Source organism: Pteronotus mesoamericanus, unplaced genomic scaffold, assembly GCF_021234165.1.
Source record: "Pteronotus mesoamericanus isolate MK-2021 breed Mesoamerican mustached bat unplaced genomic scaffold, CSHL_Meso_final scaffold_705, whole genome shotgun sequence".
In the NCBI taxonomy this organism is placed as follows: domain Eukaryota; kingdom Metazoa; phylum Chordata; class Mammalia; order Chiroptera; family Mormoopidae; genus Pteronotus; species Pteronotus mesoamericanus.
The window spans coordinates 17351959-17378651 of NW_026555326.1; the positions used below are offsets into that span (position 1 = coordinate 17351959).

At 42.4% G+C, this 26693-nt stretch overlaps 1 pseudogene; it reads right to left on the reverse strand.

Moving 5' to 3' along the window:
• Nucleotides 1-7557: 7557 nt before the first annotated feature.
• Nucleotides 7558-8370, reverse strand: LOC129062146 (acidic leucine-rich nuclear phosphoprotein 32 family member B-like; annotated as a pseudogene).
• Nucleotides 8371-26693: the final 18323 nt, after the last annotated feature.

Below are 26693 nucleotides of genomic sequence, written 5' to 3' on the forward strand. Positions count from 1 at the left end.
ATGTGAGCCTCAGCTGGTCAGTGTCAGGCCTGGGCCTATGCTCCCAGGATGGCCTGCTCCTTCAATCCTAGGGCCTTTTCTGCATTTGGAGATTTTAGAGAAAAAAGGGCTATTATGTTAGTGCCCAATGAAATTGATGTGTGCCCCCCAGTCCCATAGGTTTAGGACTGAGAAGCTGGAAAATATATGGGACTGCAATAAATAGTGATAATGCTTGAATTAAGGCTACAGCTTAGGGAACACCACTGAATGCTGGACAGTATTGATTTCTTTGCTCATAATATTTCTTTTAACCACCATATTATACCTGGTAAGCCTGAGCTCGCTGACACTGTACAGACAAGGGAGAATAACTGGCTTTTGAGGCTGTCTATAGAAGTGATGGAGATGTGTTATGCTGCGTAAGTCTTGTCCCTTTATTCTGTCCTCTAATTGGGATGGGCTAAGACCTACAGGGCCAGGTCATTGAACACGAGTCATGAGTGTTTCCTCCATCCCAAGAGAAACATCAGCCCTTCAATGACTCAGGTATGGATTCCATTGTCCTTGGGAAGACCATGTGTTCTTTGCCAGAGTCAGACCACATGTGGCCTGCTCACTGGGATTCTAGCCCATAGGAGGAATGTTCAAAGGTATGACTGCTTCAGGCAGAGGAAGATCCTTGTTTTCCTTTCCTTCATCACTTGGGAATCACCTTGATAAGAATCTCATGAATGCCAATGCTGGCCTGGCTGGTATCTCACCCTTCTCTTAAGGGGCACACCCAACACAGGCAAGAATCCATCACATGCTTGAATAGTCAAACAGGCAGGATGGTGAGGAAGTGCCTGGGCTGGTGACAGCAGAGTTCAGGAATGCGTGAACCGTGCCTGGAGAGGCCTCAGCCAGGTAGAGACCCTCCAATCATCTTCCAGCCAGTCCCTCTGTCTACAAGCTTATTAACAAAGAGCTTGCCCAAGTCCAGTTCTGATTCTCTCATCACACTTGGAGCCTGCCCATCCACAGACTTCAGCTCTTTCGGACACCTGAGTAATCTTTCTAAAATGTAACTCATATCATGTCCCTTCCTTACTTAAATGTCCAAAGATGCCCCAATTGTCTCAGATCAAACTTTTTAAGCAGTGTTATCCTGTTTTTAAACTAAATCAATTGCATACCTCCAAAATATAAAGCAGGTAAATAAAGGTATAATTATTTTGCAGCATGGGGTAAGTGGAAGGCCCAGATTCTTGCCTCTTCCCAAGCAACTTACACAGTCAAAAATTAAGAACTGATATTTTAAAAAGTGACTCAAAGTTTTTAAGAACCCTCATATAAGTAAAATGATATGAGGGAAAAGAAGTACATTAAAATGTATTTACAACCTACTATCTATCAGATGTTATTTGCATTATTATACTACAATAGCTCTATAAGTTTCTCATTGTTTGTCTCATTTTACAGACTAAAGAAAAAGACGAGGCTCAAAAACCATTAACATCCCCATGGTTCAAATGCTTTTGCCCCTTTTCCAGACCCATCGCCTTCCAGCTTCTATGCTGTGTAAAGACATGAAGCTGATGCAATAGACAATGGTTGAGGCAGGGAGGGAGGGTGGGGAACACACCAGCACAGAGCAACTCATGCTGTAGGAGGGCGTGGCTCATGGGAGAGGTAGTGTTTGAACATCCTTGGCAACAAGGCTCCAAGGGCTATAATTTAAAAACCATTAATCTGTGAACTGAAGTACAAAACCCAGCAAATAGAGCTCTTATGTTCCGGGCCCTCCTTTCCTTTCTGTCCAGTCAGCGTACCACTTCTTGCTCTTCTCCAATATCATGGCCACTCAGTTTCCAGGAAAGATCAAGCCCTTTCACATCTCTGTGCCCATGCATGTGTTCTTCCCTCCATCTAGAACAACAGCTGCCCCTTATTCCCTGACTATTTTCCACTGTTTTTGAGCCTCAGTCTTTTTTATCTGTAAAATGGGATTAACAATAAGAAACTCATAGAGATATTATGCTGTAACAATGGAAATGACATGTCTGATAAATGGAAGGTTGAGAATAAATTTTAACTGTTTTCCTTTCCTTCATATCATCCCACTTGTGCCATTTTTAAGGGCAAAAAAAATCTTAATATTTGAATTTTTAAAACTCTGTACAAAACAGGTACTTAGCAAGCAACTTAATATCCTTGAAGTAGTATTTGCAAATTTACTACAAGAAGGAAGCTTTTCTTGGGATAAATAATTTTTCATTATTAAACCAGTAGTCCATTGATAGTGTTGGATCAACAAAATAGAACAATGTTTTCCAATCTTTTTAAAACATTTTTAATATTGTAGTAGAGGCCATTGCAGGAAAGGAGCATACTTTTTCCATCCCTACACATCTGGGCTTCGATATCTCATACTCTCAACTAGGAGAGGCAAATTAGTCAAGAGTCTCATATATACACAATACTCTGCTTCGGCACAACAAGGCCATAAGTCAAGTAAGCAATTTTCCTCTAATAAGGAAGATGAACTAAATAGATTAGGTGGAGTTGCTTCCTCATAGTGACTTACCTTCAAATATTTCACATCCCCATAGACACACCAGCCATCGTCTCTCCCTTCTTATCAAGTTCACCACCACTCCCACCCCCAGATAAAATATGTTCAGGGAAAAGAAGAGACCAGGATAGGCAGCCGTTGGGCTGTGCATTAGCTTTTTTGAGTTCTGGTGCTTGTAAATACAGGTACAGACTTAAAGATGTACTGAACTTGTCTGGTCCAGTCTCCTCGGAACCCAGGAGGAATATCAGAGCCAAGACCAGAGCCCTGACTTCCACCACAAAGCCCTTGCCACTGGCTGGTAGTATCCATAACTCCATCCTGGGAGCAGCCTCCTCCTATACTTGCCCCATGTGCCCACCTCTGACCTGGCTTCCCAAAGTAGCTTCTCTAAGGAGTGAAAGTAAGGAGACCTTTCCCTCACCCACAAATCACTCATTAATTCATTGAACAAATATTTTTTGAGCACATACAAGAATGTCAAGCACCATGTAGGCACTAGGTATAAAGAGTGAGCCAGCTAACACTGAGATTTCACTCTATCCAGGATGACAGATATTGAAAAAAAATACAAGCAGGTTGTTTTCAGAAACACAGGATACCATGGGGGAATTTTCTAAAAGAAACTAATATAATTGAGGTTGAAGATACAAGGATCCAAAACAAAGGAATAGAACGAGGCATTAAGAAACAAAAGGAAGTCACAAAGGATGTTTGCAGGCATAGGAAGACCTGACAACTTGGTAGTGGGAAGAAGAAGTACTTTACTTTTGACAACTACTGTTTTCCCCATAAGTAGAGGCAGTATCATCTACTTACATACTGCAGTAAAGGTTTGGAAAATTCAAGAGAGGAGGAAAGCCACATGTGTGTAGTGATACAGAGAAGTGTATAGAACTGCCAAGCAGTGTTTTGGGCCTAGCCCAGGTGGGTGATCATGATCTTATGATGATGCCAACCTGCCAAAGTGTCTTTTAAAAAAAAAATATTTCTATAGCAGCTAGGCAGAGCAAGGAGGATTCAGCTGGAGTTGAGGTTTTGTCTGTCAAATGTATTGACAAGCCAAAGGGATAAAAAGTTTATTATATTGTCAAAATAATGGTTGAGATGATGGACCTATGAAAGCATATTGGGTAGGGAGTGGACTGAAGGAAGAAAGGAGCTGGCGAGGCAGTAGATTTCAGTGGATATAACCAAGCAGGTCGAAAGGAGGGACTGTGATCAGAGAATGAGGTGCCCGGCTTTGTGGTGTCAGACGCTTAGAATCTGGCTTCTAGTTCAGACTCTTCACAACAACTCGGAGCATCTCCTTTGTCCTCTCTCGCTCTCTGTGTCCTTATCTGTGTGTAGAGTATAATGAGTGAACCAAGACGTTTTCCAGCTGGGCCTTTCTATGATGCTATGGTGTTGGTCAATGTTTTAGACATGTTGGAATCTGAATCAGATGCACTGAGCCCACAGTAGTGACCCATGAATGCCTAGATTACTGGCTCCTAAACTGTTGATAGAACCTAGAGAAACTCTCAGCTATGTCCTGGGTTCATCCAACATTTGTGGCTTTATAATTTCATCTCGCAAGCATGCTTTGGTTTCCTCCAGAAACCCTAAATGCAATCCCTAAGCTGTGTCATTGTAAACTCCCTCGTAAACCAGGATCTGCTTATCTTTATGGAAATCCTCCCAGGATTTATGGGGGTGGGGGAGATGCTCTGCAAAGATACTTGTGAGGCAGATCCAGTAGTGACTGAGTGTGACAAAGTGACAAAATGACAGAGGCACTAGAATGTGGGAAGCTGTCATCATAACCACCTGGTTGGAAACAGCTTTCACATCATCATGGCTCATTCCCTCGAGTTGGGTGCGGGAAATGTATAAAAGTCCTCAGATCATACTGTCTTCTCATTTGAGGACCCGTCGCTTGCCTGGGATTAGGAGAACGAGGTGAGTGTGCTTACTGACTTGATGACAGCTTGGGGGAGGCCAGGACTGCCACACCTCAGCTGAATGGGACAAGCCACTCCAGACTGGAGAGAATGGGGGCACTAACTGGTAATTGCAGGGAGATCCGGCCCATGGAAATCGCTGTGTTGGCTCAGAAGTATCAATCCCAAAGGAGTCTGAATGTCAACCAAAGATCGCCTGGGGCGGGGGCAGCTAGTTTGTAGGACAAGAGACGGCTACATGGGGCTGAAGATGTTAGGAAAAAAAGGAAGGCGGTGGGGAAGATGATGAGGACAGGTGGTGTAACCATGGACTCAAGCTAGCCCACCTGGTTTCTAGAGTGCATAAATTAAGAGATGTTAGGGGAAAAAAACCAGTTTAAGACTTTGGTTGCTACTTAGTGCCCTAAGTTGCTGCTTTTGAAGCCAGGGGTCTTGGAAGAATCAGGACAGTTAGGAGACGATGTTAACAAAATTCGAACTGACCACCTGCCAGATTTGTCCCCTGCCAGGAAAGCAGGCGTACTCTGCTGTAAGATATGGGTCTTGGAGCCACAGAATCAATTATAAGACTTCAGACTGTAGAAAGATACTGATACAAATTACTATGTTTGTATTCACTGGACTTTCAAAATATCTGCATTGCTTTTTAGAATAACTGAACATTCTCCAAGATGTCCTGCCAACAAAACCAGCAGAAGTGTCAGATCCCTGCCAAATGCCTCCCCAAGTGCCCACCCAAGTGCCCACCCAAGTGCCCTCCTCAGGCCCCTCAGGCCCCTGCTCTCTGCCCAGCTCCCTGCCCAGCTCCCTGCCCTGCTCCCTGCCCTCCTCGCCCTCCCGCCTGCTGCATCCCCAGTTGCTGTATCTCTGGCCTTGAAGACTGCTGCTCTCTCATGTCTCACCGGTTTCCAGGAGTCTGCCTAGGCCAGCCCCAACCTTCTACCTGCTGTGAGAGGGAACATTCTGGATGTTGCAGTTGTTGCCATGGCCTTGGGGGCTGCAGCTGATCTGCCACTTTTGAGGAGCCAAAGATCCACAGACAAGGACCAGCATTGAATGGACATCTTTCCTCACTCTCAGCCTTGTCCTCTTATCTCGTCTCCAACTAAGCTGCCTCGATGTGCAGGCGATGGGTCCCTCTTTCTGCTGAGAACCTCAGACCTCCTGACCTTGGCTGTGTTCCTAGTCAAGGAGACCTGAATGCTACAGAAAACTCTGCTTCTCAAAGCCTTATCAGTGTGCAAAAATAAAGCTTATCTTTCCTGGCACCCTGAACTTCTTGGTGTTTCTTGATCCCCCATCCTCAGCTCTGAGGAGCGCCTGTTAACCTGGAATCTCCAAGAAGATCACACAATGAGCCAGCCAGATGGGGCATGCCTGCTGAGGTAGATGCCAGGTCTGAGCGGTCTGAGGGGGAGTGGGAAGGAAAGCTGCAGAGGGGCATCACGGGGGGACGTTTCCCAAAATAACTGTTGTTCCAGTGCCACTGCTGCTGTTGCCACCACCACCAAGGCTTTTTCCTGCTCATGAGGGACACGCCACTTCACAGAGTTTAGCCTCCAGGTCCTTCTGATTTGGGAGAATGTCATGCTCAAGAGGAAAATGGCACAAGCGTGCTTGTAGGTTTCAGATCTCAATTCAGGACAAATACTCTCTTTGAGCATATCCACCTGACGGAGTCCCTTCTCTCCACACAGGAGCCAGAAATTACCCCATGGCCCAGTGAGCACAATACCCTGGAGGCAGCTTTTACTATCTACCCTTTGTGGTTTCTTTTCCTCTTCTCTTCAGTAGGACAAATGGCATGGGTTTGAGGGCAAGTTCTCAGAGCACTACCCTTTCCAAGCCAACAGAGGGTCGTAGGCAACAGCAATGCTCCTGACCTTCTATGACTACCATTCTAATCAAAGTATCAAGACACTGGTGCCTGTCAGGCCAGTGAGAGACAAAGGGATGGATTTATGGTCGGTAACCCAGAAACGGCCCCTAATCCACAGCTGTTTAAACATCTGGCTCATGTGGTAGAGTGTGTCTCACACACTGAGTGTGCTGTAGCAGAAGAGAGATTGAGGGCTGCTGCTCCAGGCCACTCTCTTGGACCAAAATAGATCATTATAAGTCATGGTTGGCCAAGGTCATCCAGGTCACAAAGAGCTTTGGGGGTGACAATAAAGGTGGGTATGACCACCATTCTTTACATCCTAATCAATGCTCAGTCCAAGAAAGAGAACTTCTAGGTCCATGGCTTTCAACCTCTGACAAAAGGAACAGAGGTATTTCAGAGACTCCCGAGATGTCTTTGAGAGAGAAACCCTATGTGTGAGTCTTCATTCACTTAAAATCCTGTTATAATAGTCAGCATGCTCACTCAAAAGTGTAAAGTAACTGCTGATAAATGCTAACACCTTGGAGATCATCAGGCTCTCTAGCAGATCGATGTTAGGATACATTTTTAAGGTCTTAGTCATGTTATTGATTTAGGGTAAACGTTCTTTTTACCACATTCTAGCTTTATTTTTTAAAATAATGTCTTTCATCTCAAACTTGTTTCTTATCACTGGAAAATGAGTGATCTGACTGATGAAATAGTGAGAGTCTTACCTTCAATCATGTGTACTTTTCTCTTTTTTTTTGCCGAAGAGAAACATGTTTATTTCACTTAAATTCTTAAAAATACTTTTTGGTAGTTGTCACATAAAATGTCCTAATGTAAAAACATATCATTAAAAATACAAGAAAAGCATGAAAAAAGACTCAACATGTTAAAATTTTATTTAAAAATCTTCTTTGTTGTACAGAAAGTAAAAATGCTGTTACAATCTTAGTGTAACTGGTAGCCACAGACGGTTGACTCACCAATCACAGCTATTCACGCTACAGCAAGAGTCTTACATGAAAACCTAACAACACTTACAATTTTGTTGGGGTGCAGTCCCCAAGCCTGGTGGTGAATTTCCAAAAGGGACTAAATGGAGGAAGGTGGATGTCACAGGAACTATTCTTTGGCTCTTTGGGTTGGGTGGGTGTCCTTGGGGTTTGTATCACAGCTACTTTTTTTTTTTTAACAGCTACCAAATCCATATGAGCAGTCCAGCCAATACTGAACAGTTCTTTTTTTGCAGGTTATTTAGCATCTTAATCATCTTCTCCTTCATCATCTGTTTCTCTCTTCCTCTTTTCCCCTTTTCTGCTTTCTTCTTCCTCTTCATCCTCATCCTCATCCTCATCGTCTTCATCTTCATCAACTTCTCTATCATGTTCAAATTCTTCCTTCCCACTGACTTCATCTTCATCCTCTTCCCTTTCTACATCTTCCTCTTCATTTTCATCCTCTTCCTCATCAAACTCTTCCTCCTCACCATCCTCATCCTCCTCATCTTCTCCTTCTTCATCATCATTGTCTTCATCCACACCATCCACCTCAACATCTGAGTCCGGAGCTTCTCGATCCTCTCGGTGGTAGCCATCCAAGTAGGTCAGCTGGGGCAAGAGCTTGAAGACACTATCTAGGTAGTCATTCAGTTTAGTAACCTCACAGTGAAACAGATCCAGGCTTTTCAGACATTCTAACTTTTTCAAAGGTTCCAAGGTGCTGATATCTTTATTTCCACTTAAATTTAGATGTGTGAGATTTGGAAGTTTTTCTGTCAACATGTTCAGACTTCCACAGATTCTATTGTCACTGAGCTCAAGCTTTTACAATTTTGGTAGTTTGGGGAGATTTGAAACTGAAATCAAGCCTACATTTATTAGACTGAGGAACTCTAAGTTCACAAAGTAAGGTGTTAAACCCTCAATTTTCTCATCATTTGATTTGCAATTGTCCAGGACAAGTTCTCGAACAGCCGCTGGCGTCTGGTTCCTCAGCTCCAGGTGGATCCTCCTCTTCATGTCCGTGTTTCCCTCTCCCCCACTCTCCAAACTTAACTTTTCGCGGCGGGGGCGGAGGGAGGAGAGGCGTCCCGGTCTGCGCAGCGAGGGCCGTCGGAAGGGGTCTGCTGGCGGCAGAGCCGGCGGCGCGGTCCCGTGCAGCGGGCGGCGGGCGAGCAATCGAGCGGAGTCCCCGGAGCCAAGTTACTCACAGCAGCGGAGAGAAACCGGGGAGGGAAAAGAGGGCTGGATCGCAGCGCTGGTCTCACTACCGCCGCCGCCGGCCGCGGCCCTGAACTGCGCTTAAACCGGCGACGCGGCGCAGGCGGCCGCTCCGCTCGACTCCGTGTGCTTTTCTACAGTGTTCACTCTCAGGAGCTGGGGGAGAGTCTCTCTGTGGACTAAGTTCTGCCCCAGTCCAGATCCCAGGTTTAGACTTCTGAATAAATATTAAGTTTTCCATTTTGGCCATGATACAAGTTACATTCTTCAATGCTCTGCTTTCAATGCGCTTTATCAGCGCTCTGTCTCACACCAATGTCTCTCTTTCTCAATTGACTCAGAGTTTCAAGACAGAGATATGATCAATTAACCCTCTCAAAAAGTCTCAACATCAAGAAGAGTGTAGCTTTGTACTAGGTCCACCCCATCTTTCAGGTGTGTCCAACATGTGGTCCATGGGCTGCATGCAGCCCGGGATGGCTGTGAATGCGGCCCAACAGAAAATTGCAAATTTACTTTAAACCTTTTTTTTGCTCACCAGTTTTCATTAGTGTTTGTGTATTTAATATGTGGCCCAAGACAGCGTTTCTTCTTCCAGTGTAGTGCAGAGATGCCAAATATTTACAGGGTTGGACACCCCTGTAAATATGCTCTATTTTATTACATACAATTTTACTCACACAGAATTGTGCATTAAATGTAGTACCAAGTAAATCCAGGTACATTAGTGATTCATGGTAAGTTATTTTAATAGCTGGTAAACAAGTCATATGCCACATATAATAATATAGTGATAACACTAATCTTAGCACTTAGTGTAAGTTTTCTTATCTGACTTTATATTTATAAAGGTTTATCTTATGTAAAGGTAAATATTGCCTCTTTATATTAGAAATCATTCACTAATTAAACAGAGACAGATTTTAGTAGGATAATTACTGCTATATCCAACAGAATATTCAGGCTTAAAATAAGATAATTATGGAAACAACTGTAATTGAACAACAATAAAAAAATAAAAATGTTTTAAAAAGACAGTTATGCTGTACTAGTACTGGGTGATTTTCAAGTAACAATAACCACATTGATTACAGCACACAAAATTAATGTCATGTGCCCAAAATTTGACTCAAATTCACCCCAAAATAGTATACCACAATTATGTTTTTATCACCAGGATGTACCTTTTATAGAGGTTAAAAATGGGTTAAATCCCTAACATGTTTATGTAGTGAAATTTCACAAGATAGCTAAGCAAACTACTCCCTGACAATTAAAAAATGTTGTTTTGCCAGAGTGTAAAATACATTGACTTGAAATAGCTAAATGTTAATTTAAAAAGTACAGAAAAATTTAAATCTGATAATAATAACACATTTATATTGTACCTAAAGTGTATTTCCCCAGGGTACATGAGAGAAAAGCATACATCACTAGAGAATAACTTGCTAAAAGTCACATGGAGTTGACCCTGTAAGAAGGATGTTAGATGACTGGCTGATTAGAAATGCAATTAGGATCATTTGCTAATAAAGCAGTTCACAAAGATTCCAGTATGATATCAACCACACTTTATGAATTATTCTAAACGTTGAGATCATGAGATACTCAAAATAAAGCTCAACAGGAGTAGCATGGCTGTTGAGAAGCTTTCTGTTTTGATATTTTGCTACTATATGTTCAGGCAAGTAAATATAAAAATGACTGACACTCAAAAGTAGAAAACAACTTTAAATACCGAGATCAGATTTTTTAACACCCTATAAAAATAGGGAGAACATGATTTTTATTTTGATATTGCAAAAGGAAAGGCAAGAAAAACTATAGGAATTGTGCTTTGTGTAGAGACTATTGCTGATGGAGGCTTAAGTAATTGTTGTGGGCTGCAAGAAAAACAAAGGAGTTTAGTAAGATGTTAACATATTGAAAAACAAGGTCTAATAAAATCATTCATAAAAACTGGCTTTAAATCACCATATTTCCAATGTTATTTACATGAACTAAGAGAAAATGGAATTTATTTTTTTATACCAGAGAACAGAGGCATAGATAATTCAAAGGTAATGAGAAATAACCATTTTTTGTTGATAAATATTATGGTTGATAAATATATCATAAAACTATCATAGTTTAATCAGTTGCCAAGTTTGGCTGATCTGTTTGATAAAAAGACTCAGCATACACAGTATTGCATTGTCACTAGGTTAAACAGCAGATACAGTATAAACAATGAAATGAAAACTTGACTCAATATAGAAAAATAAATTTGACTTTTTGAAAAACATTTAATTATTATTAATTCATTAAATGAATATTTATGAAGCACCTACTATGTGCTAAGCGTTGGTCTAAGAGTTGAAGATACAGCTATAAACAAAAAGAAAATAGCTCCTGCCCTCATGCTGCTTCGAGTCTAGTAGGAAAAGCAGACAATAACTACACAAGAGTTAAATGTATGCTCTATTAGATGCTTCTGAGTGCTATAAAGAAGAAACAAAGGAAGACTTAGGGAATGAAGTTGCTGGGGTGGGGGATCTGCTAGTTTATGCTGGGTGGTCAGGGAAGGCCTGGGTGATGAAGTCTTCTTTACAGGAAATGAAGAAGTGAGCCACGTGGATATCTGGTGCAACAGCATTGTTGGCAGAGGGATCCATGAGTACAAAACTCAGGCAAGTATTATATTGCATTATATCACATCACATTCATCTATTTCTCTACTCAACAACAGCGATTTACATTGTCCAATATACTGAATTTTTTATTCTTTTGACATTACACTATTCAATTAAGGACTGTAAACAGTTCTTAAATATTACTACCAACAGTCCCCAAACCCTCTATGACTCCTTTTTCAATGTTGAGATTAGTCTAATAGAAAAATGTGCTGAAATTGAAAGCTGAGCTATTGAAACCAAAACAAAGAAACAAACCCCAAGTGTTAGTGCTGGTTAATAGGTGAGGTTTCACTGGTGCCCCCCCGGCTTGTCCATTACATGCCCAAGCAACTCTGAGCAGACCTGATTACGATTTGCAAAGAAATGATTACAATCTTATCAATACTATCTAACCAAAAAAGAAAAAATTAAGAAGTGGCTAAAACTAGTAATAAGACACAACTGTTCACTGCAATCCATTAATTAATTTTTGTATTTATCAAAATAGGCCAATTTCTCTTAATTGATATACTGATGTAAATTTGACTGTAAGAAATAAACCTAAATGAATAGATAAACTCTTGTCTGTTTTATATATCACAGTCCCAATGTAATATTTTACTTAAAAAATTGTTGCAGTTGTTAAAATATTTGAAAGCGTCTACAGAATATTAGAAATTCCATTCTATGATATTTTTTAATTATTTTTTTTATTGTTCAAATACATTTGTCTCCATTTTCCCGCCACCACTTTCCACTGGCCCACATCCCCCACCTCCCACCCTCAATCCTTCCCCACTTTGGCTTTGTCCGTGGATCCTTTACACATGTTCCTTGACTTGACCCTTCCCCTTCTTTTCCCTGTTATCCCTCTCTCTTCTCCCTTCTCATTACTGTTAGTTTGTTTTTTCTTTCAATGTTGCTGGTTACATTTTTCTTGCTTGTTTGTTCTGTTGATTAGGTTCCACTTATAGGTGAGATCATATGGTATTTGTCTTTCACTCCCTGGCTTATTTCACTAAGCCCAATGCTCTCCAGTTCCATCCATGCTGTCATAAAGGGTAGTAGCTCTTTCTTTCTGCTGCGTAGTATTCCATTGTGTAAATGTGCCATAGTTTTTGATCCACTCACTTATTGATGGGCACTTAAGTTGCTTCCAGAACTTGGCTATTGTAAATTGTGCTGCTATGAATATTGGGGGGCATAGGTTCTTTTGAATTGGTGTTTCAGGATTTGCTATAGGTATTCAATAAAAAATGAAAGTGACATTTTTCTTTACAAATATTGCAGATAACATAAGTATCATGATTAAATGGCATTTATATTATTTTTATTCTTAGTATGTAATCTGAATTTAATAACACACCCAACCAGAGAAAGTCTGAAAGTCTCTGGCAGATTACCTGAACTGGGAACACCTGACCTTTAACCTTGGCACTATTTCACATGTAGAATTTCTGGTTCATTTCTGCCTTGATGTATATTATATATGGATGGGAAAACTTATCAATGTTATTTATCTTATTTTTCAATATTAGCACATACTTGAGATACTATTTAATGTTATTAAATATTGGACATTTTACTACACAATTTTATTCCCCTTTGATGTGTTACTAAGAAAATAAATTTCTAAGGCCTTTGGGTTTTTTCTCTACTTTAACACAAGGGGGCAGTATGCATATTTCTTGAACAAAATTAAATGCACTCTTCCATTATTAAATTTAAAATATTACATATTCCATGTTGAAATAAGTTCAGGAAATATAACTCTAGAACAATGTTCATTAAACTTCTGTCAGTAAAAAGCATTCTATTAATGAATTCTATACACATTACTGTGCTAATTTTAAGGACAACATAATGCAGAACAAAACATAAACATTTAAAAGATGGGATAATAATTAGAAATATTTCACCTTTGAGTCATGTTGCACACCTTGCAATATGGTGTGGAGTCTTCTTTGGAGATGAGAGTTGGCTCAAACAAAAACAGTGCCGCAGTCACCAGAGCAGGCCCTGGGGCGCCTGAGGTGTCAGTAGTTGCTATTCGCCAGACACGAGAAGGCGAGAAGGCACTGGTGGAAAGACCGTTAGATTTGGGGGCGGGTGATGCCCTCCCACTCACAGGCCAGCAGTGTGGCCCCCAACATATCTCTGAGCCTTGTCTTAGACAGATGAAAATGGGACCAAGAGTGACAATATATACTAAGTTGGCTTATTTTAAAGATTAAGTGAGATAACGTGTTTGAAAATTGTTTCAAAATTGTAAAGTACTGCAACAAATATTTATTATTTTCAAAAAATTAGAGGACAGTTGCCTCCTGATCTCTTATACATTTTGATTGACATGTTTATGTTCAAATTTTTCCCCTTGCCTTTTGTTCTATCAGGCATTTTTTTTGGTTTATTTTCCTTTCTGACCTTTCTCTTTCTGTGTTTTTGTCTCCTTAACTCATCGTAACTAACAATGCTTGTTAATCAGCACCAGCATTCTCAAATATGTTACATAATCCCACAATGTGTCTATACAGAGCACTATTTCATTTTACAGTGTAGGGATCTGTAGTTAAATAATTTGTTCAAGGTCACAGAGCTGGTAAATTATAGACATGAGCTTTGAGTTCAGGCTATGTGTCTATAGCAGTGCATCCAATCACTGCTACACCAACCAGCAAGTTAGATAGGGAAAGTTTAACATAAAAATTGTTAACAAAAAAGAAAGAAGGAGTAACTGCAGTACACAATTAAGAAGAAAGCTGAAGGAGAGTACCCAGAGAAGGACAAACTCGGAAGGGGTCCATGTGATGGCAGAGGTGTGGCTCAGTGGCCAGCTAGCAGAGTCCTCTGGTTTAGCCAGACTGCAGGTGGGCTAAAGTTCCTCAGCAAATAGGCCACCTTCTCAAGTTCACAGTGAAGGGGATGGAGGGGACCTCAGGAACTCATGGTGGCCCAGGTGTGAGATGGGTTCCTTTAAAACCTGTGCACAGGAGAGGGAGCACAGCTCTGTGTGGACAAGCCATACGAGTCCTGTGGGGGCCTTTGTTTCAGGGTTGAAGAGTCTGTGAAAAGATTCCCCCCACCAGAAAGAGGCTGCATGGTGGCAGAGGGACCTCATACTGGGCCCATGGCTGGGGCAGGAGCCATCAGATGTCCTTACACTTACCTGTCCCTTCCAGGCTTCCCCCTGTAGTGGAAATCGCAGGAAGCCTCTTCCCCCTTCATTGGCCCTCTGGTGCCTTCTATGGAGAAAGTTTAGCATCTGCTCACTTTAAGGAGAAATGCTTAAGGGAATTCTGTAGTTAATCGTAGAGCTTATACTGAACAGTACATTTGGAGCTGAGAGGCAATAAATTGATAACTGACATCTTGGCGCTCTCACTCCATTTCTGTTACACACACACTCACAAACACACTCTCACTTATACTCACGGTGCCATGAAGACTTGATTCTCTGACCAATGCATCACTGTCCTGGAAAGGCTGTGCACTGGCGACTATGGTTGGAATTCACACATCAGTAAATTAACTGAAGAGGAAATGTTCACATTTCAGGACTGTAAAGGTGGCTGTATCTTCCACTGGGGGACAGTAAAGCTGAGTCTTAGACTAGGCTTTGCAGCAGCCCTGTAGAGTCATGATTCACTTGGAAATTCTTAAATTACACCATAACCCTGAAAGGCTTCCTGAATTCTCGCTATTGGTGAGGCTGATCTGAGCCAAAGAGGAAGGGGACAGCCACAGGTGCCTTCAGGAACAGTTCTTTCTAATCGGAGCTTGGACCCAAGATGTCGGAGTGCATTTGGGGAAAGGATGTGATTCTTCAGCCTCCTGAGAGCAGAATCATGACAGGGAAGAGGTATTTCCAAATCCCAGTGGAGGATACATAAAGGCTTGAGTTAAAGGCTGCAGCTTTAATTTTGCTTCCCATGGGACTCGGGAGGCATTCCTGATAACACCACCGAGGCCTTTACAGGCTGCAACAATCTGATGCAAATTCAGAAACTGTTCTGAAAACTGAGGATTACAGACAGCCCCTGTACTTTCTCTTATCTTGATGGCAATTATTCCAGAGGTAAAAAAATTCATTAAATGGAGCCACGTGGCTCAGAACAGATACATGGCATAGAGCCAACAATCAGCATAGGTGGGAAGAGCAGCCAGGGGACTTGCCTAAAGCATCCTTGCCTGGCAAGCATATTCATTTTTGCTTACAGCTGGACACAAATAGAAAAGTTTGCTAGTGGTGTTTCAGTCCAGTCTATATACGATATTGCAAATGTGGCAATTGCCCATAACAAACACAAAGGCACCTTAGCAGAGACATATGCTCTGGAAAGTAAAGGATTGAATTCTCACCTCCAAAGGGTCTGCCCCTGGGAGGGCACACATTCCCCAAGTCTAAGGCCCACGGGAGAGGACTGTGGCGGCTGAGCCTGGCCAGGCCCCCGAAGGTATCTGAGATGAATAATATTCAGCGTAGCGGGCAAAACACAAGCAGGGGCAGGACCACTGGACCATAATGGAAGGAACCTCTGAGCCTGGCAAGCAGGTAATGTGCTCTTGTTTGGGGCAATTCACTGCACACTGACCAAGAGAAGTTTTGACTTCAGAGCCTCTCCACCTGCCAACTGCGTTTCCACCTTTAACAGCCCTACCCATGCTAATTCAGTACCTGGAATTGTGTGATGCAGAACCTGCACCAGGAGTAGTACTCTATTCTAGTAGTATCTACAGACGTGTTTGCTTTGCGAAAATTCATTGAGCTGTATTCTTAATGTATTTACATTACAGTTCAAACTACTTTAAAATAATAGACACAAATTATAATAAATATAAAAATAGCCAGGACAATTCTTAAAAACTAAGAGTACTTTGTAGAGACTAGCTCTACGAGGTATTATAATATATGATAAGGCTGGCATGTAGGTGGTGTGATATTGAGCCATGAATATACAGGCAGATCAATAGAACACAAAAAGAAGTTCAGACCTGGGACCAAATATATAGTGGAAGTTAGTACATGATAAACACACCTCAAATCTATGAAGAAAAGATCAATTAATTGATAATGATGTTGCCACACCTAGGTAGCCATGAAGAATAAAAGCCTCTCATTTTATATTAAGATGAACTTCCTATATTTCAAAATGGGAATCAGTTTTATAATTATAACACAACAAAAACTATAAAAGAAAATATTTTTGAAGTGTTTATATCAAAATTAACAGAATCTGTGTGGCCAAAATCTAACCAAGTCAAAACACACACACACATACACACACACAAACACACTAGAAGAAATTTTGTATCTCATAGCACAAAACTGTTTTAATTTTCCTGCTATATTATGAGCACAACAAGTCAATAATGAAATGGTCAACAATCCAATTGAACATGAGATAAATTGTACAACCTGGCAGTTCCTGGAAAAAGAAGAAATAGTATCTCTCTTAATAAAATAAAAGAGCCAACTTACAAAGAAAAACTCAAAACTACCCTGAGATGTCATTTTTAACCTATGAGATTGGCAGAGAACAATGAATTTAATAACACGTTGTATTGATGTGTTTGTGGGGGAACATGTTGTTTTATACTTTGAGAGGAGCTATGTAAACTGTAAAACTTTCATAGAAGAAATGTGACAATATGTCTCAACTCTATTCTTTGAGCCAGCAACTGCACTTAGGGAACCACATGCTTTGCCCTCACCCGTGAGAAACGACCGATACGCAGCGTGCCCACTGCAGCATCACTTGCGAGAGCCCAAGCTGGGAATTCCCAAAAGTCTCTAGGTTATTCTTCAGGCTAATGAATGAATGAAGAAACCCTTTACATACCAAGATGGAATGATCCCCAACTTATATTATTGTGAAAAAATTGGCAAAACAATACAGAGTGTTTCTTATTTTGTTAAAAGAGGGAAAGAGATCTATGTCCTGAGTAACTTTTTTGTGACTGAAATATCCCTGAAAGGGTATTTGAAAAACTGATCACTGTTGGCTAAAGTGAACTTCCTTTTGTGTTCTATCAGACTAGCAGGGGGAAATCATACCGTGTATCTTTTCTACCTTTTGGGTTAATATATGATAATAATGAGTAATGTCAAAGGGCATCAGGGACCAGAAGCCGGAATGAGGCACCAGGAGGATTTGCCCCATCCCTGTGTATCGTGCTGGTTCCTGCAAACCGGCTTTATTTTTTTACTACTAATACATTGAGCCCATTTAGCTAGGGAAGATGGTCACAGGAAGATGGTTATAATTGTCCCTAATTTTGATGACAGAGGCAAGACAAACTTGGGAGGTAAGAGTGGGGCTGCGGCGAGACACATCCTGTTGGATGTGCTTTAAGAACAGATTCAAAAAACCGGGTTCTTCAACATGGACAAGCACTGGGAGTTATGGCCGACAAACCGTGATTCCCCTTCTGTGAAAAAAGAGTAACTATCACCATTTATACTCAACTAAGATTCTTTGATATTTCCTATGTGCCAGAAACTATTCTAGGAACTTGAGCTATGTCAGTGGAAAAAACAAAATTTGTCATTTTTGAGGTTTTAGTGACAGAAGAAAGACATTAGACAGAAACATAATAAAAAATGACATTGTATGTATAGCATATTGTATGTATGTGAAAAGTGCTACTGAAGAAAATAAAACAAACTATAAAGGTGACTGGAGTGAGAGAAAGGATGGCAGATTGTAATTTTAAATGGGAAGATCAGGATATAATACTTCCTTTAGAAAGCAACATTTAAGCAAAGACTTGAAAGAGGGAAGACAATCATGAAGATATCTTGTGGAAGGGTTCCAGCCAGTACAAAGGGCCCTCAGTATTGTGTGTGTGTGAACTTGTGCTGAGCTAGACCATGGGACTATCAAAATGAAACAACAGAATCCTTGTTCCCCAAGGCGTCCCTGCTTCTCCCCTGTTTAAAACACTCAGTGGCTCCCATTGTCCTCGGGATAGAGTCCAAACTCTTTCTCATGGTGTACAAGGCCCTCATCAATACAGCTTCCACACATTCTTTTGTAGGTTACTCTACCTCTTCTCCTTTCTCCTGCTCTAGCCACGCTGGGCTTCTCCCCCACAGTGTCTTGCTTTTCCATCTTGGAGTCCAAAAGCCCTTTCACACACACCTCCACAGTACACTTCCTATCTCCAATTGACATTCAAATCTCAGCTCACCGATCACACCCTCCAGAAAGCAGTCCTGACCCTGAACCTGACCGCAAGCGCTCCCATGGTCTCTGGTGCTTTACCCTACCGTCATTTTCATCACACAGTATTGACCTTATCTGTTGTCTCTCTATTGAATTAGAAGAGTTTGAGAATAGGAACTATATCTTATTGAGCTTATACACTTCACATTTAGGAATGAACGTGATACATAGTAGACACTCAGGACAAATGTGTGTTTTAGGCTTGTTTTAGGTGATTGAATGGCTATAGGTTAACTAAAGAGCTCCCTTTGTCCTTCCTGGGAGAAGAAACCACGAGGAGCCCTGCTGTTAAGCAGCAGGGGTGTGGGTGAGTCAGTCATAGTCAGAATCTTGCAGAGAATGACAGTGTCACAGTGTCACAGAGGCTCGGAACCTTGGAATCTTGGTGCCGGGAGGGAGGAGAAACCACTTGGCTTCTGACAGTCATGGACTCACTAGGCTGCTGAGGGGGCATCACGTCTGCTGGCACCACTCCAGGGAAAGCAGTTCTCCCAAGAAGCCAAGTGTGGAAATCATGAATTAAGAGACTGAAAAGAAGTGACCAGAGAGGTAACCCAGAGAAAACTTGTCATTTGGGTCTTCTCTTCATAGCTTGTTCATTTATCATTCATTTACTCCTTCCCTACTGAAGGCCACATAAGGTCATGCAGTGTGTCAAATGCTGACCACAGTGGCAGGTAGGGGAGCGAAGATGTCTGTGCTTGTAAAACTAATAGACTACAGGAGAACTCACACAATTAGGCAAATCCTAAAAATATAGTGAAAAGTACAGGCGGGTGCCAAGAAGTTTTATCAGGACACCAGCCCTATGTGTTGGGGAGTTTTCTTCAAGGGAGTGACGTTGAAGCTGAGATTTCAAGGTTAAGTAGTATTTGGTAAGGATGTGGGGTTTGAGCCAGGGAAGGTCCCAGGCCGGGGGAGGAACACATGCCAAGATTCAGACAGAGGTGAGCAGAATTTAGCAGAGATCTGCTCTGAACCAGTCTGATGCATGAACAGAACAGTGGCTGGAGGCAGGATGGGGCTGGGAGGCGGAGGTCAAAGGGAGGGCCACCTGCCATTCTCCGGCCAGCGAGACAATGGAGACAGTGCTGGCTCAACAGCATGGACCTGCAGAGCTTTCCTCTCCCCCACTATGCCCTGGTGCACAAGACTGATCCCTAACCTACTCTCTGTCTTTGACATGGCAAACCCCCCATGCAGGACCTGTTCCCAGGACCTGCCCACAAGAGTCATGTTCAGAGGTGATATCTGTGGGAGCAGCCAGCTAAACCTCTGGGTGGGAGAGTTGCCTGCCCTCTGGTCACCAGGATATAGAAAGAGCTCTGCCCAGACTGTGAACGACGGAGCCTAACATGCTGGACTTCCAAGTGGACCAAGGGCTCTGAACTATCCGCTCGGGTACTGATCTTCAGGAGGAGAAATGTAGACCACAGCACAGAGGAGAGAGGGAGGTGGGGTGTGCAGAGAAACAGTGATATGAATAGACAGAGAGGCAAAGAGAATAAATCTTACAGGGGGCAAAAACCTTCACAGAGAAAAGAAAAAAAAGAAAAAAGAAACAGAAAATAAGGGCTTGCCCCGCTCGGAGCCTGGTCACAGGTCTGGCCCCTAAGGGAGTCGATTCAGACACCAAGGAGACAGAGACAGATGGAGGCTCCCGGCACACACTCAGATGCCCAGATTTACCCCCTCCCAGCCGGGGGCTGAAGCGTGACCAAGCACATCCAGGCTTTCTTTCAAACATCTTAGAAGACCACAAGCGGACAGAGAACAGGGCTGGGCCCTCTTCCCCTCTCCCTCCTTCACCCCATTTTTATGCTGATGTCTCTGTTCTATTTCCATTTTCTGTGCACCTCCCCTTTGCCCTGCCTCTCACCTTCCTCTTCCCTCCTGAGCAAGTCAGGGCACCCACAGGGCAGATCTCTGCCACCTCAGCCTCTTTCCGTGGGCTTTTGATCTAGAGGGAGAGTCCGTGTGACTTGTCCGCTACTCCCACCCCTTAGGAGTCCTGGTCTAGGGTCCTGTTTTTGAAACTAAGCAGAAATCTCTTCCTGACTGACAATTATTTCCTGAATAGCAGGCATAGAGTCATGAATGAACTGAGGCCAACACCCTCCTCTAGAGATCACTTTCCCCTAGCGGGTGAGAACCTGCCTCTGACCCAGTTCAGGCTGCAGACACAGCCAGGGACTTGGGAGAATGGAGGGAACAGATCACCAGGGCAGGACCTCCGAAGTCACCCTCCCTTCTGAAATCTCTCTCTCCTGGTGCTCCAGTTCAGGAAGCACAGCAGGGTGGATCCCAAAGGAGAGTCACCATGGTCTGCCCTTCAAACAGCAGCAAGGAGCACAGTAACAGCCTCCTCAGGCACCTGCCAGGGCTTCTGCCCCACAGAGAAGCGCGAAGATGAGCCTCGGATGGTTCTGAAGTTGGGGTGGAGAGAGGCTGGGCTGGCTCAGGGCCATAGCTTGTCAGCTGGAAAGTTACTGTTTCCAGTGGTGGGGGCGTCTGTCACACCAGGCTCAGGGGAACCGGCTCACACACGTGAGCTGATTCAGGGGAATCCCCAGATGAAAAGAGTTGAGGCTAAGAGCTCAACACCCATTATCCAGGACAGCCAAGACCCTGGGTCTACAGCAAAGTAGGTCACCTGACAGGTACTCTTTAGGAACCACTTAATTTGAGAATCCTGCATGCCTTCAGTGAACCAAAGCCGCCTTCAATGGCAAGGAAGGGACGGTCTGCCTCTCCGTCCCACTCAGGGAGGCTTTGGTGTGAGGGGTAATTGTAGTTCCTGTCCCCAGGAGTCCCTCCATCCTCAGAACACAGAAAAGAAAAAAAGATGGGTAGTACAGTGTTCTAAGCTTCAGAAGGAGAAGCGGGGCTGAGAGGGGGTGGCGGGGTGGCAGGGCAGGGGTGGGGCAGAGGATGTGGAAGGGTCCGCTGGCAGGAAGGACAGAGCCACAGCAGAAACGAGCACCTTATGAGCTATTCAGACAGGCTCAATTTTAAAGCTTAACGAAAAAAGTACCAAAAAAATCTCCCTTTGGTCCAGACACACGGCCATTGTAAGAAACCTCAAGTTCTTCCTTGAGCTTGCATGTTTCTGCGTGGACACACAAACGCAGAACACACCACACATGCATTCGTGTGTGCCCATATGCACACATAGAGATGAATACGTGTACCTAGTGGTAACCCTGGCTCAGTTTTAAAAACCAGTTTAGGCTAGAGGCTTATCTGTGGATGCTTGAAGCGGGCAGGCGGTGGCAGTTCTACCTCGGCAGCTGTCACTCCAACTCCCACACCCATCCTCCTCCACCCAGTGACAGGGCTCTGACAGACCAGGCACCTCCCTCCCTAGCTGGCGTCCTGCTCATTTCCCCATTTCCCCTCCCTCCATGTCTCCTCCAAGGCTAGAGGGCCCTCCAGGTCTCTGCCCACTGACTCCTGGTCACTGCCACCCCCTCTTTCCTGCTCTGGGGCCTCAACAGTGGCTTTCTTCTTTGTGCCATAGGAGGGGCATGGCAGAAACCATAGAGAGGCTGCCCCAAGGGCCCCATATCAGGGCTGAGGCCTAGGGCTGGGGGAACGTGGATTTCCGAGGTGGGATGAAGGTGGGTTGGTAAGAAGCAAAGAGAGAGTCATTTTGTTTTTCCTGCTCCTGGAAGAATCAGGAAATTATGAGAATCCTGAATGGTTAAGTTTGAGGACAACCACAGAGTTCAGTTCACGCCTCCTCATCCCCGGACACTACCCCCATAGAGAGGAAGAGGTACAGCCCAGAGAGGTGAGGCGAGCTGGCTCTGCCCTATGTCTTAGGGGTTGTACAGCCAGGCCTCGACCTTCGTCTACGATGCCAGGAGAAATGTTCTTTCCATATCCTGTTGCTGTCATGGCTCCCTGGCTGGCGACTGCCCACATGCTGAAGGGCACAGGGTGAGATGGTGCATTCAGAAAGGGTGTAACTAATGGTCAGTCACCCTAAATGTAAGACTTTCATTGGACCTTGATCCCTGGGTGCCATGTTTGAGACCAGACTAAGCACATGCTCTGAGCTGGGATGCAGGCTGGCTTGAATCCACTTATGAGCCCCTGAGGCAGATCACTGAACTTCAGCCGTCCTCATGTGTAAAATGGGGTAAGAACCCCTTAGGCAGGCTGTGATCATTCATGAGATAATGTTTGTGAAGTGCCTGACAGTGGACCCACACACAAGATACTAAAGGTCACACTGTTCCTCATTAGCTAAGGGATCTCAGGCAAATTTCTCCCAATTCTGACCTTTTCATTTTTATCTGAAAATGACCACCTAGTGCGGAACCAACACACTGACACGTGGGAACTTCCTGTGGACCGGGAACTGCCTGTGCCCTCGGGGGTGTCCAGCCCTGCTTTCCCGGCCTTGATCTGAGTCATCTCTCTGAAGATGGGCAAATTCGGGGTGGGGGGGGCGGTCAAGGAGAGGGAAATGAAAACAGGCAGCCAACTTTCCCTCTGAGAATGTTCTTCTCTTTCTTCTAGGATCTCCAAAGCTCAAGAAGATGTGTGAACGATCAAAATGCAACCCATGTCCACCAAAACCGCCCTGCTGCCCCGCAAAACCCCCCTGCTGCCCCGCAAAACCCCCCTGCTGCCCCGCAAAATCCCCCTGCTGCCCAGCAAAATCCCCCTGCCGCCCACCCAAACCCCCGTGCTGCATTGAGCCCAAGTGCTGCTGTTTGGAGCCCAAGCCTGAGTGCACGTGCCTGAACAAGGATTCGGAGCCCAAGCCATCCCAAACTCAGAGCAAGAGCTCCCCAAACCAACAGTCGCCCCAAAGTCCAAAACTTGGGCCCAAGTCAGATAGCACAGCACAGAAGAAGCCAAAGAAGTAGATTGTCCGAAATGAGTAGGTGACCATGCCCATCACTTGGTAAAGTCAACTAGACCTGCATTTGGAGAAGCTGTTTCTCACTGACCACCATTTACTCCCATCCAGAAGCCCCTATTTCCCTTCATAGCACCTCCCCCCCGCCACCCTGGGGAGATTCCAACTGGAAATGGAAGGTTGAAGAGGCTGGAATCATCTTTCCTAGTGATCCTGACATTAGATAGCACAAAAATAAAAGCGCAATCAATAGAACGTTGTTTCCCTTTGCTTTTTAACCAGTGAAACCACCTCATTTGCCTGGCCTAAGTCCAAGAAAATGTTCTGGGCAGGTCATGAAGGACTGAAGAGCCAGCAGTCCAGCATCCAGAAGCACAGGGCTTCTGCTGAGCCAGAGTCAGAGTGACTGACTCATTCTGGTTTTCAAATGCATGTCCTGCATTGCAGGAACCCCTCCAGTCACCTTAACTGGAAGAACTCCAGACCTGGGTCCCTGGGTACCACCTCTGAGACAAGAACAAGCATGTCCCTAGGAGTGGTTCCCTTCCCACAACCCAGAAGAGGATTTAGTGGAGGTGGAGCTACCAGGACTCACCAAAGCTCCATTCTGGTGCAGGCAATGGAGACCCATGGCATCAGCACTGGCTCTTTGGTCCTAGAGCAGGTGGTTCAACCTCTCTTTGGCTCCCATTTCCTCATGTGTAAAATGCGGGTAGTGGTACTTATCTCAAAGGGTCTTTATGAAAGCCAAAGGAGATAATTCGTTCAAAGTACTTAACATAGGGTCTGACATATAGTGTATAGACAATTCATGGTTTCCTCAAAACTCTCTCGTCACCAGGTACATATTTCCCTCCAAAGAAGCAACCATACTTTAATAATTTGTCCTTAAAACACACCTCCAATAATCCAGGAAATAGAGAAATCAGCCTTATTCACCATACTCTTAAACTTCTATTTTTACTGTTTCTTTGGTATATAATTGACACATTACTTCTAAAATTTTCCTAATGCCCCTTTACATTTCCCCCTTCATAATTCTCTATGCTCCAATCCCCAAGAAACAACTTTTTTCTCCATAAAGTACTTTTGATCTCCATAAATTAGTTTTCAGTTTCAAGAATTTTATAAGAAGAATCATCTACTGTGTATTCTATGCCTTCTTCACTCAGCAAAACTACTTTGAGACTCAAATTGTTGCATATATCTCAGTTGTTTATTATTTTTTATTTCTGAGTAGTAAATGCCCTCATTGTATACATAGGCCACATTTTTGTTTATTGTTCTTTTGATGGACATTTGGATTGGTTTCAGCTTTCGGCTATTACAAATAAAGTTGCTATGAACATTCAAGACAAGTCTTTCGATGAACATATGCTTTCACTTCTCTTGGGTAAAGACCTAAGAGTAGAATGACTGTGTTATATAGCAGTAGGTATATGTATTACTTTTCAAGCAGCTGCCCAACTGTTTTCCAAAATAATTGTGTCATTTTCCATTCCCATAGGAAATGCATGAGAATTCAGGTTGTTTCACATCTTTGCTGATATTTAGTATGCTCAGTTGTTTCTTTTTTTAATTTTTAGGTATTCTAATATATACATAGTATTATTTCATTGCAACTTTAATTTGCATTTCTTTGATGGCTATTGATATTGAGCATCTTTCCTTGTGTTCATTTTTCCCCACATAACTTCTTTGGTAAATTATCTGTTCAAATATTTCTTCACTTCACTAATATATTCTTGATACAAGTCCTTCCACTCTGTGGCTTGCCCGTCTGTTCTTTTAAAGTTTCAAAGAGTAGGAGTTCTTAATTTTAATAAAATCTAATTGCAATTTCCCACCACTGTCTGATAATAGAACATTACTATAAAAGCTTTTATAAGCCAAAATGGCATAAAGTGAAGAGTACCCCCACTTTCTAAAAGTTTGGGTTATGCCGCTTTCTAAAAGCAGTAGATAGCTGTAATCATTTTTTTTTTTTTTTGTAATTTTAGGGATCTTGTTTTTGGCCTCATATCTAAGAAATCTTTGCCTACTCCTAGGAGACAAAGATTTTCTCCTGTTTTCTTCTATAAGTTAATTTTTGTACAATGAAAGTTTTAGGCAAAGCTTTTTGGTGGGGGAGGGAAGCACAAAGAGGACTACGTGGATACCCAGTTGTTCCAGATTATCTTTTCTCTACTGAATTAATTGCTTTTACATTTTTGTTAAAAATCAGCTGGCCATATTTGTTCACACTTATCTCTTAGTTCTTATTTTCTTCATTAACCTATTTGTTTATCCTGACATTTTATTTACTGTAACTTTGTATAAGTCTTAAAGTCAGATGATATTAAATCCTGTAATGTTGTACCTTTTCAAAGTTGCTTTAGCTATTTTAGGTCCTCTGCAATCCCATATGAATTTTAGAATAAACGCGTTGATTTGTACCAAAAAAAAAAAAGCCTACTGATATTTTGAATGGGATTGAATTAATATATAGATTAAGTTAGAAAGGAATGAATATCTTAATACTGAGTCTTTCAATTAATGAACATGGAATATTTCTAAATTTACCCTAGGTTGTCATTAAATTTTTAAAGTTTTATAGCTTTCAGTCACCAAGTTTTGCACATATTTTATCATAGGTTCCTTAAGTAGTTTATATATTTATACTTTGATCATATTTAAATGATATTTTATTTCAGTTTCTAATTATTTGCTGATAATATGTAAAAATACAATCATTTTAATATATTAATCTTGTATAGTACTTATTAGTTTTAATAGCTTCATGTAAATCCCATAGGCTTTTCTACATATATGATTAGGTCACCTGAGAGTTTTACGCTTTTCTTTCCAATCAGAATGATTTCATCCCTCTCTTTTTTTTCTCTCTCTCTCTGCCAAGTGAAGCTGTCCCTTCTCTTTCTACTGTACAAAAAAAAATTTTAACAAAAAATGGATGTTAATTTTGAAAACTGCCTTTTCTGCATCTACTGAGATGATCATGTAGTTTTTCTTTTTCAGTCTGTTAATATGGTGAATTACATTGATTGATCTGTAAATGTTACCACAACCTTGCCTTCCTAAGGTAAACCTTATTTGAAAGATTGTTTAGCCCTTCTTACATGTTCTTAGATCTGATTTGCTAAAATTATATTGTTTTGTTAATGAGTTTCCTTGTAGTTTTCTTGTAATGTCTTTGTCTTGTGGTAGAAAAGTAATGTCCCAATAAAAAGAGTAGTCACTTCTCCAATTTTCAGATCAGATATCAATGAAATAAAAAAATAGAAACAGAAAATCAATGAAACAAAAGCTGATTCTTTAAGAAGACTGATAAAATTGATGAAAACACTAGCCAGATTGAGCAGTAAAAAAAGA